This window comes from Bidens hawaiensis, unplaced genomic scaffold, assembly GCF_021521415.1.
Source record: "Bidens hawaiensis isolate Kalapana, Puna unplaced genomic scaffold, B.hawaiensis_p1.1 tig00019925_1, whole genome shotgun sequence".
NCBI lineage: Eukaryota > Viridiplantae > Streptophyta > Magnoliopsida > Asterales > Asteraceae > Bidens > Bidens hawaiensis.
Genome location: NW_027493026.1, coordinates 92,557 through 102,599, shown reverse-complemented (window position 1 = coordinate 102,599; position 10,043 = coordinate 92,557). Strand labels below are relative to the sequence as shown.

The window sequence follows — 10,043 nt, the reverse complement described above, 5'->3', positions numbered from 1 at the left end:
AGAGATAGTTTGTGTACATTAAACGGGCGTCTTCATCTTTGCTATATATGTAATGACAAATATGAGTTATGGGTAATGAATGAAGATGGTATGAAAAAATCATGGTCAAAAATATTGACATCAAATATTAATACTGCTCTCTCGGTTTTTCTAGTGTTCGGGTTAATTTTTGGGCAAAAAATATGACTTTTCTATCCAAAAACGATTTTTCGGCGATATGCAATTAACAAAGTTAGGATTCTGTTAGTTGCAGACCGTTGAAAACAATTATGTTAAAAGATAGTACCGTCAACAACGAACTCGTTAGTTGGGACCGATTGCAACCAAAAAATTATATTTGATATTAATAAAAACCAATACACATTATGTATTTGTTTAAGATTATAAGATTTATCCAATTTCTTAAATAGTTTTTTCTTTATATCTATCGTTAATTAAAAACTAATAATTAATTAACAAGGTGGGTCTAAGCCGAACTTGAGTTTGCAAGCTTATCTAAAAGCTAAACCCGAGCTTGACTCGTAAAGATCGAAACAAACCGAGCCTTCATATTTATATTAAGCTAGTATATCTCAAATTTAGACATGTTTGATACTTTGGTTACATATTAAGCTAGTATATCTCAAATTTAGACATGTTTGATACTTTGGTTACATGTACATTCCTAGTTTGACTCATGCACATATTTTATTTTTATTTAATTCCTACGTGGCTTGGGTAGACACGTCACTGGGCCGGGCTGAGTGGCTGATGATAATATCTTTTTGTTGCTGCCATTGGCCCATTAAAATAGATATCTTGTTATATTATTTAAGGTTTAATGGTTTAATTAAATAACAAAATCATATGAGTTTTCAGTTTAATGGGATTTAAATTAAACAAAATATACTGTTAACAAAATATTTCAAAATCCTTTGGTTAAAATTGGTGAAACTAAGTTGATGAACTTAGTAAAATGGAAACGTTTGGAATTTAAAAAAATATGATTTTGGAAATTTAATTAATAATGAATAAACTGCTTATGATTTCATAAATACGTATATAGTTTTATAGGTGTGATGGATTAAAGGTGTATAACTTTCATGTCTCTTAACTTAATGTAGGTAACACACTGCTTATTTTATCTCTTTGTTTAACCCTCTTCGGTTTAATTTAGAAACAATCTTAAATTATTATGTGTGACGTAGAGGATTTTAAAGTTCGTTAACATTTTAACTCAGCTTGATTTTAACGTCTCTTAACACAAGAAAGGAGTTATGTCTCACTCGTTAACCTTTGTCAAATTAACTTCAATCCAGAGCCTTAGATATGTATATAGAAGTTGATGAGTAAATTTTTGTTAAGAATAATGTTGTGAGAGGAAATTTTAAATTAATCAAACCCAGTGTACTTAAAAAGAAAAGAAAAGAAAACTAACTAATAATGTGAAATAAACATATAAAAAAACCTAAGCAAATAAAATCCAAGTCCAAATAAAGTTCAACAAGTTAAATTATGATACGATACATGTACAATATTGGTACAATATAAGTACACATAATATTAACAATTATCAAGTCATCACCGATCCATTATAGCCAGGTAGTCGACGCACGTAATTATATTTTACCAACGCCATTTATTCAAGCACGCTGTTATATTGGAATGTTAACAAAACATTTAGCACACTTGTGTATTAAAATTTAACCTTTAAACACTTACCAAGAGATAACTCCCACCTTTATTACAGTATAGTACTTACCCTTCAACCACAGTCCACGTTAATTTGATAATAAATTATATTCATTAAAAAAAACTATTAAAACAAATTGTTTTGTGGTGACTTGTAATTGCATCGATGGTATAACAACAAATGTTCACGTGACTATAGTTAATCATGTTCCTTAGGGGACCCAATATTAATTCAAACATTAATAATTAATACTCTCTCATTTTCGGTATCAATTGAAGTTTGTAGCTAGAATTGTTTTGGATCACATATTTGCATATATCCTTTAACATGCTATACATATGTTTATTACTATTCATGCTTAGGGCATTTTAAACAATTTCCAAAAATATGAAAAAAAATATATTTTAAACAAATAAAAGAAGCCAGGAAAGATTTTCAAATTCATCACGTGCTTTATTAGAATGTACGTACAATGTATTCAAGCCACTATAAATATCAAATAGTGAACTCAAAAGCACCCGATTCAATTGTGGTGGTGTTCCCAAACAATCTGATTTAGTTGTCAACCCTTTTCTTCGTTCTTCTTCAACAAAGTCTTTAGGTGCACGAACCTAGAGCCGTTACCCAATTCAACTACCCGGATTAAACTCCAGCAGTGTTTCCAAACTACCTGATTTACCCGATTGGTATTTGGGTTTCCACGTTAGGGTTTGGAAACTGATTCGAAAATTGTGATTTTCGAATTGATTCGACCTGGGAATTCGAATTATATATAAATCTTTTATTTATTTTACCCGTGTCTCTTCAATTTCCGATTTTCAAATGGTTTTTCCTCAACAATTTGAAAATTATAAGAACCTTAATGACCCGATTAACTTAAAACCAATCCGTTGAATTAAATTTTATAAAAATCCGAGTTTGCATGGATTTTAACTCGCATGTGCATATATGTAATACATGCAAATAAAAATGTAATGTATTATTATACTTTAGAAAATGTGAAACAAAAAGTAAAATAGACTAAAAAAAATGCATATAAAAATATAATGTATTATTATACTTTAGAAAATGTGAAACAAAAAGTAAAATAGACTCAAAAAAAAAAAGATGTAGATTTTAATACAATTAAAAAAACGTCTTTTTCAATTGTCTGGCATTTACGTTCATTTATTATCATACGTTTTACAGACAACAAAAATTAAAAAAACTTCGTCGTTCAGAAAATAGAAACTTATTATCCATGCATGTTTGTTTCACCAACTTTTACTACTACTACCACAACTCTCATCAGTCATCAAACCCTAACAACTCTTCAAGATAATCACCACCCAAATCTTGCAACACAATAACATTTTCATCCTTCGATTCTTCCATCTTCTTCCTCGGCTTATTTTCGCGCCTTCGGTTCACCGAATAGATCCGTTTCAAGGTCAACACGGGCGAACTCCCTTCCTCATAAACATACCCCAAATCTTTCAAAGACTCATAGGCCATCTCGGCGATAAAATTAAGTACCGCGGACGATCCACGCAACGCAAATGCGGCTTGATCGTAAGCCAGTGCGGCCGCCTCGGCCGTGTCAAATGTTCCTAACCAAACCCTAACTCCATTACGTGTAGAGTCACGTATTTCCGCGGCGTACTTGCCCCATGGCCGCTTTCTCACGCCGCGGAAAGTTGACTCTTTTTCTTCTTGGGTTTTAAACTGCTCCACAGGAGAATGTGTTTCTGTTTCTCCTATGGAGTTGTCAGAAATGACTCAAGCATGTCTTCGGAGTCATTTTCATTGAAAGGAAGAGAATGGTGGTGTGAATAATATTCCGGTGAACTAAAACTAGTGTCCGGTTGTGGGTAGGGGAAATATGAATTATATGATGGATCCATATAGATGGTGTGTTTAATATTAAGTTTTATAAGTGTGTGAACTTTACTTATTTAGGTCACATAGAAAACATTACTGTTAGATCCGTAGAAAACATTACTATAGAGGGGAGGAGGGGTAGAGGACGACCGAAATTGACTTGGGATGAGAGGATTAGGCATGATTTGATAGACCTAAACCTCTCCGAGGACATGGTTGAGGATAGGAATTCGTGGAGAAGTAGAATTAAAGTTAAGGATTTTTAGAGAGAATTGAATACCTTAGGGCTTAGACTTAACTTATTTAGGTCACATACCATAATGGTATTTCCCTTACATATTTTATTAATATTTTATTTTATTTTATTATTATTATTAGCTTTTATATTGCGGTTAAACTGTGACCTTATTATTAATATTATTATAATTAGTAGTAGTTTTTTATATAACTGTTAAACTTTGATTTCCTTTTTTTGCTTCATACACATGTTCTTAGAGCCGAGGGTCTCTCTGGAAGCCACCTCTTTATTCCTTTGGATAGAGGTACGGTGTGCCTACATCCCACCCTCCCCAGACCCTACCTATAGCTCTGCTGTCGGTGGGATTTTACTGGGTATGATTGATTGATTGATTGATTGAAGTGTGTGAACTTTGAATATGTAGATAGTGAGTTTAATATAAAGTTTTATAATATAGTTTAGAAATGGAATTTGCAAACATATATAGAAAGATTAGAGAAGGACACGTGGGGTCAAATAACTCATGTCTCTTTTGGCGGCGAGGTCAGATGACTTATTAGATGACTGATTCTGACATCACTATATCACCTTACTAATTCCTTCGATGCATAATTTTCATCAACACTATGCTGAGCTGTTAAAAGAAGTGATCGATTAAAACGTGGGAAAATTCTTAAAATAAGCATTTATGAAAATGTTTTTCAGGTTTTAGGTGTCATTTGCAAGAAATTCCTAAAATATGTATTATAATCTAATTGTGACGAGTAGCTTGTATAACCAATTAAAACTTGACACGTGTCTTTAAACTAACCATAACGAGCAGATTTACTAACCATTTACTCGTCACGAGTAAATAAGTTTTATGCCTCGTAATCAACTCCCAGGAGTAATTCATAAGTTCTTTAGTCGCGACGAATAAATTGTAAGGTTTAACTAGTCGCGGCGAGTTAACTACTAATAAACTACTCGTGTAAGGAATGTAAACCAGGTAAACTAGTCGTTGCGACTAAAGGACTTATAAATTACTCGTGGGCGTTGATTACGAGGCATGAAACTTATTTAGTCGTGACGAGCAAATTATAAGTGAACATGCTCATTACGGTTAGTTTAAGGGCACGTGGCAAGTTTTAACTGGTTCTACAAACTACTCGTGTGTAATCATAAACTACCTGTCACGACTAGTTTATAATACCTATTTTAAGAATTTCTTGCAAATAGCACCTAAAACCTGAAAAACGTTTTTATAAACGTTTATTTTGAGAATTCCCCCTTAAAATATAGTTTCAGAGTCGATTGACATGTTTTTAAAATTTACACATTAGAATATTTCATTTACTATTAAGAAGTGTGTTTTAAGTTAATTAAAATATAGTCTACCAAACATATACCCTTAACACATGCAATAAATTTATGAACAACCTAAGGTGTATACTTTGAAAGAATATTTGGTTCGTGATATGTTTTTAAGTAAAGTGCGGTTTTCGTCTTTGTGGTTTGTATAAATTTGTGGTTTTAGTCAAATAGTTTTAAATTTACGATTCTTGTCATTTTGGTTTCATTTCACTTGCAATTAAACTCGAATTCATTAACTTCATTAAGTCTGATTGTTAAACACTTCAGCGTACCCCTCACGTGAGGGCAATTTTGTCCTTTTTCTCCCCAAATAAACCCGAATCCTACTTCACAAGCCCGTATTTGGGGGGGGAGACAAAACTTCCCCTCACGTGAAGGACACGCTGATGGGTTTAACGATCAGACTTAACGGGATTACTGATTCCAGTTTAATTGCAAATGAAATGAAACCATAGGGATGAAAATCGCAAATTAGAAACTATTGGACTAAAACCACAAATTTAAACAAAACAAAGGGACGAAAACGCAGTTCACTCTATGTTTTTATAAGGATTTTGAAAGGAACACTTTTTAAACAAATTGTGTTTGTCACATTCAAACTATAGTTATCGACGACTTATTCTAAACCATGTAGTAGATTCACGTTGAATGCAAATGACTTTAGTTGGATACACTTAAGATCAAAGGTGATTGATGAAAACTTGCATGGAAAAAGTGGTCTAAATATGAATTAATTATCGGTTGGAATCGATCACTTGTGACAAATGGATTCAACAAAAAGCTGATCATTAATGGCACTTATTATTAGCTGCAACCGATCATTAGTGAGACCAAATCATCAATAGAACTTGACTGTGAATTGGAATTGTTCTTCAATGGTAACTAATTAGAATGCCAACTTGGAACAATTCATAGAAAACTATCATCACCTGTTGACATCTGTAACCGCCAACTATCGTGTCTTTTTATTTCTTACAAAGAGTTAGCAACTTTTAGTTGCGTTAGTTCCTCACCTGTATAGAGGGCCGGCTCCGAGAAAGCAAAAAACGTTTTGGGCTGAAGACAAAAATTTTTGGGCATTAAGTAAAAGGAGTATTTTGTTAAGTTTAAACAATTTAATTTTTATATGGGTTTACTTGGTTATAATTTGGGTTGTTTAAATTTTTTTTTATAAAAATATGATTAAATATGTCTCAAATGAAACTAGTTACCATAACCTTTTGGTTGAGAGTAGTACCCTTTTGCCACTAAACAAAGCTAGTAGTTATGAAATTGAGTTTAATCATTAAATATACATATTGTTTTTAATAAAACACATATAAATTTTTATAAAAAAATCGGGCATGGCAGAGTGTCGGGCTTGTGATCGTCGACCACCCAACCAACCCCAAGGGCCGGCCCTGCCTGTAGAATTGACAATCTATGATTTCATTTTGAATACGTGTTTCAAAACAAAACTTTCATACTCATTTTCTATCGAATTATCAAATTAAGATTTGAAATGTTGTCAAATTGATTTATATAAAAGTAATCTATATGTTACACAAGACTCATGTAAAGTTATAGTAGCTAGTGTACTGTTATTATAAATCTTTTGTGTGTCATGGTCGTTTGTCTTGTAATAATCATACATACATACATACACGCAGCTTTATATAAATTGTTTGATACATTTAGTAGTTTTAATGCTTGTAAGAAAAGTCATATAACAACACGTGATCATTCGTTTTTAAATATTTTAAGTGGACCCATTCACGGTTTTTGAAGAAACACTAATTGACCCCGGGCAGATTACGGATAATCTGGGGGTTAAATAGATGTTTCCCACGAGGGGTTATGTCCGGCAAAGATGGTTCTTCTGGTGACCTGCAAAACAGACACCGTGAGCTCGTCACTTAGAAGGGGGGGGTACCTCCTTGTGACCACCCTCCGGCGTGAGAATCAGACTAGATTGCTCTTGAATATAAGTGTATATTAAGAGATTGCTAGAAAAGATAAGATGTGATAAGGTAATGTAATGTAATGTGTCCATACCATTCCAAGGTGTTGGAGTATTTATAGCCGAAGGTAGGTTTCCAAGCAGGTACAGCCGGCTGAATAGTATTCCTGTTCAGCCAACTGTGGGCTACGCACGTGCCATGCTGGTGGTTGGTGGGTAGGCAGCGGCTGATAGTGACCAGGCCGGCTGTGTACTATTCCTGTTCCACCAACTGCAGGCTATGCACGTCCTCCGACAGGTTGGTGAGTAGGCAGCGGCTGATAGTGACATACAGTACATGAGCGTGCTGCTCGTCATACTGTTGTCAGTGAGCTGTCGTATCTTTGGTCAGATCTTTTGTCCATACCTCGTCAGGTACAGTACAAAAGATCCTCCAGTATCGTACGGACTGGCTCATTTGTGCGGGAGTGTTCCCGGCTTTGTGCGGGAGTGTTCCCAGCTTGCTCACTCCTTCAGGTGACATTACTAAATTATTTAAGAGTTAAGTGCCTTGTGCGTGTAGCCTTGCTGCGCGGGTAGCCTTCCCTGATGGCTAGTATCCGTTGCTGCGGGAACAGGCGGAGTACGTCGACCATTGGGAGGCTTTTCCTGCGGGAACAGCTTGCGTACTGCGCGTAAGGACGTCACGTCTCTGAGCATGGTGGGTCCTGCGGATCCAGTTGGTTTCTGCACAGACGTCTCTTCAAGGTGAGTCTTGCGAGTTTAGCCTTTGCGCAGACGTCACTGTTGAAGGTGAGTCTTGCGGGTTCAACTGCGCAGACGTCCCTCTTTGAGGTGAGTCTTGCGGGTCCAACTGGGCTCTGCTGGGACCGACCTCTTCAAGTCCCCCCAGTCCAATGTTCTTCTCATGAATTGTTAATAAGTGAGGTGAACTTTTGGACTTAAGCAAAGGGTTTTGAAAAGGGTTTAGTTTTAAGGTTTTCCATGGGGATTCTTCCCGCGGAAGTCCTAATGTCACGTGCAGAAATTCCCAACTTTTCTGCTTGATCTCTGGGTATGATGCGAGTAGGTCTGTAACCTCCTCGCAAGTCAGGAGCGTTGAGTTCCACTTGTATAGATTCTCCATGAGGTTTTGGTAGTTTTGAACATAGTGATCAATTATGTTAAAACAACCAATTCCATCTTGGAGCTTCAAACAATTTAGTTCTAGACGTTCCCGCTATGCGGGGATGTTATTCCCGTTTCCGCAAGCATGGCCCAGAAGATCCTTCTTGGTTTCAATTCCCTGCGGAGTGCTAGGTATGTGAAGGGTTTCGCCTTGACACTATACCCGCACTCGTCTTATAGTTAATTTACATCCAAGGTATTCCTGGCTTCAATTCCCTGCGGGTGCTAAGTATGTGAAGGGTTTTGCCTTGACACTGTACCCGCACCCGTCTTATAGTTACTTGGTCGCCGAGGTATTCTTGGCTTCAATTCCCTGCAGGTGCTAAGTGTGTGAAGGGTTTTGCCTTAACACTGTACTCGCACCTGTCTTATAGTTACTTGGTTGCCAAGGTAAGGGGTATAGTCCCGCTTACTTTTGAATCTTTTTGAATCTTTTTGAAATTCGAAGAGTTGGTGAAAGGATAAGAACAGTCCAAACTGTTGAAACGTCGTCCGACGGTTTCTTCTGACAGTGTCAGGACGTGCAGGAAGTTATGACGACGTGACAGTATATGGTCATTCCAGACGCTTTTTCAGGCGCGTGGGAGCGAGTTTTCGGGCGCGTGGCCGCGAAGTTTACGGCACGCGTCCTGTCAACAGCTGTTGCCAGCTTGCTTTTTCCACGTGTCATAGTTTCATTGCACCAGCGTTTTCCTCTCTCTTCCGCATTAAATTCATCGCATTCATTGCGATGAGTATATAAAGGGAGGAGAGGTTGCATCTCAACTCATAGTTTCACCTCTCTTCTTCTTCTAAACGATTTCCGGCGAATACTCTAACTTTTCTGTCGAGCATTCTCCTGAAATCGTTCTTGTTTACATCCCAAACATGTCTTCTCATGATCCTGAGGTTACTGTCGAGGAGTCCGATGTATACCTCGAGAATCCGTCGTCCACGTCGGACAAGGATGACAAGAGTATTGCTGGCGAGTGCCAGTGTGCTCTTCCGGTCGACCTTTATCAGTACGTCGTCAGGAAGTTCATGCTCGAGCCTTTCGAGCCTGAGTTTCCTGCACCTCATCAGACGGTGTACGATGCCCCCAAGGGCAAGATAGGGGTGTACGCTGCATTCTTCGTCTATGGGAATCTCTGGTTCCCATTGACCAAGTTTGTATACCGTGTTCTGGAGAGACACGGTGTGCATCTGACTGAGGTACACCCAATGGCGATCGCCAAGATCCGCCATTTCGAGTGGGTGTGTCTCATTCTGGGTGTGGAGCCCCATCTTGACCGCCTGATGACCTTCTATTCCTGGAGGTGCATCCAGGGGTGGTATACCTTGGTCAATCGGATCAAGGGTTTGAAGATCTGCGCTACCGAGCGCAGTTTTCGATCTTGGAAGCGGGAGTTCTTCTATATCTCCGCTCGCGTCGTCCCCATAGCAATGACGTTCAAGAACGAGAGAGCTCTCCAGAACCTTCACGCCTCCAACTACCAGGAGGCGGAATGGTTCTCCAAGGTTTCCCGGATCCAGTCTCCGGTTTACCGCTTTGCGGAGTCCGGGATGGTGATGCTCGGGATGAGCCGGGTGTGGAAGGAGGCGTCACAGATTCCCATCGTCCTCGAATACGGTTTGAACTCTGTCCCTTATGGTATGCTTCATATTATCCGTTAATTTAGGGTTTTTGTTCTAACCGTTTTTTCTTTTTGTTTTCAGAGGGAAACGACTTGCAGTCTCTCCTGCAGCCGCGGGAGAGTGATGGTCCTGCTCGGATGGGTACTCGTGCTCTAGATGAGAACGAGTTGCCCATCCTTGAGCAAACGGCGGATCGGTTC

The 10,043-nt window shown here is 37.7% G+C and overlaps 1 pseudogene; it reads right to left on the bottom strand.

Moving 5' to 3' along the window:
- Positions 1–2,925: 2,925 nt before the first annotated feature.
- Positions 2,926–3,555, bottom strand: LOC143559516 (ethylene-response factor C3 pseudogene; annotated as a pseudogene).
- Between the last annotated feature and the right edge of the window lie 6,488 nt (positions 3,556–10,043).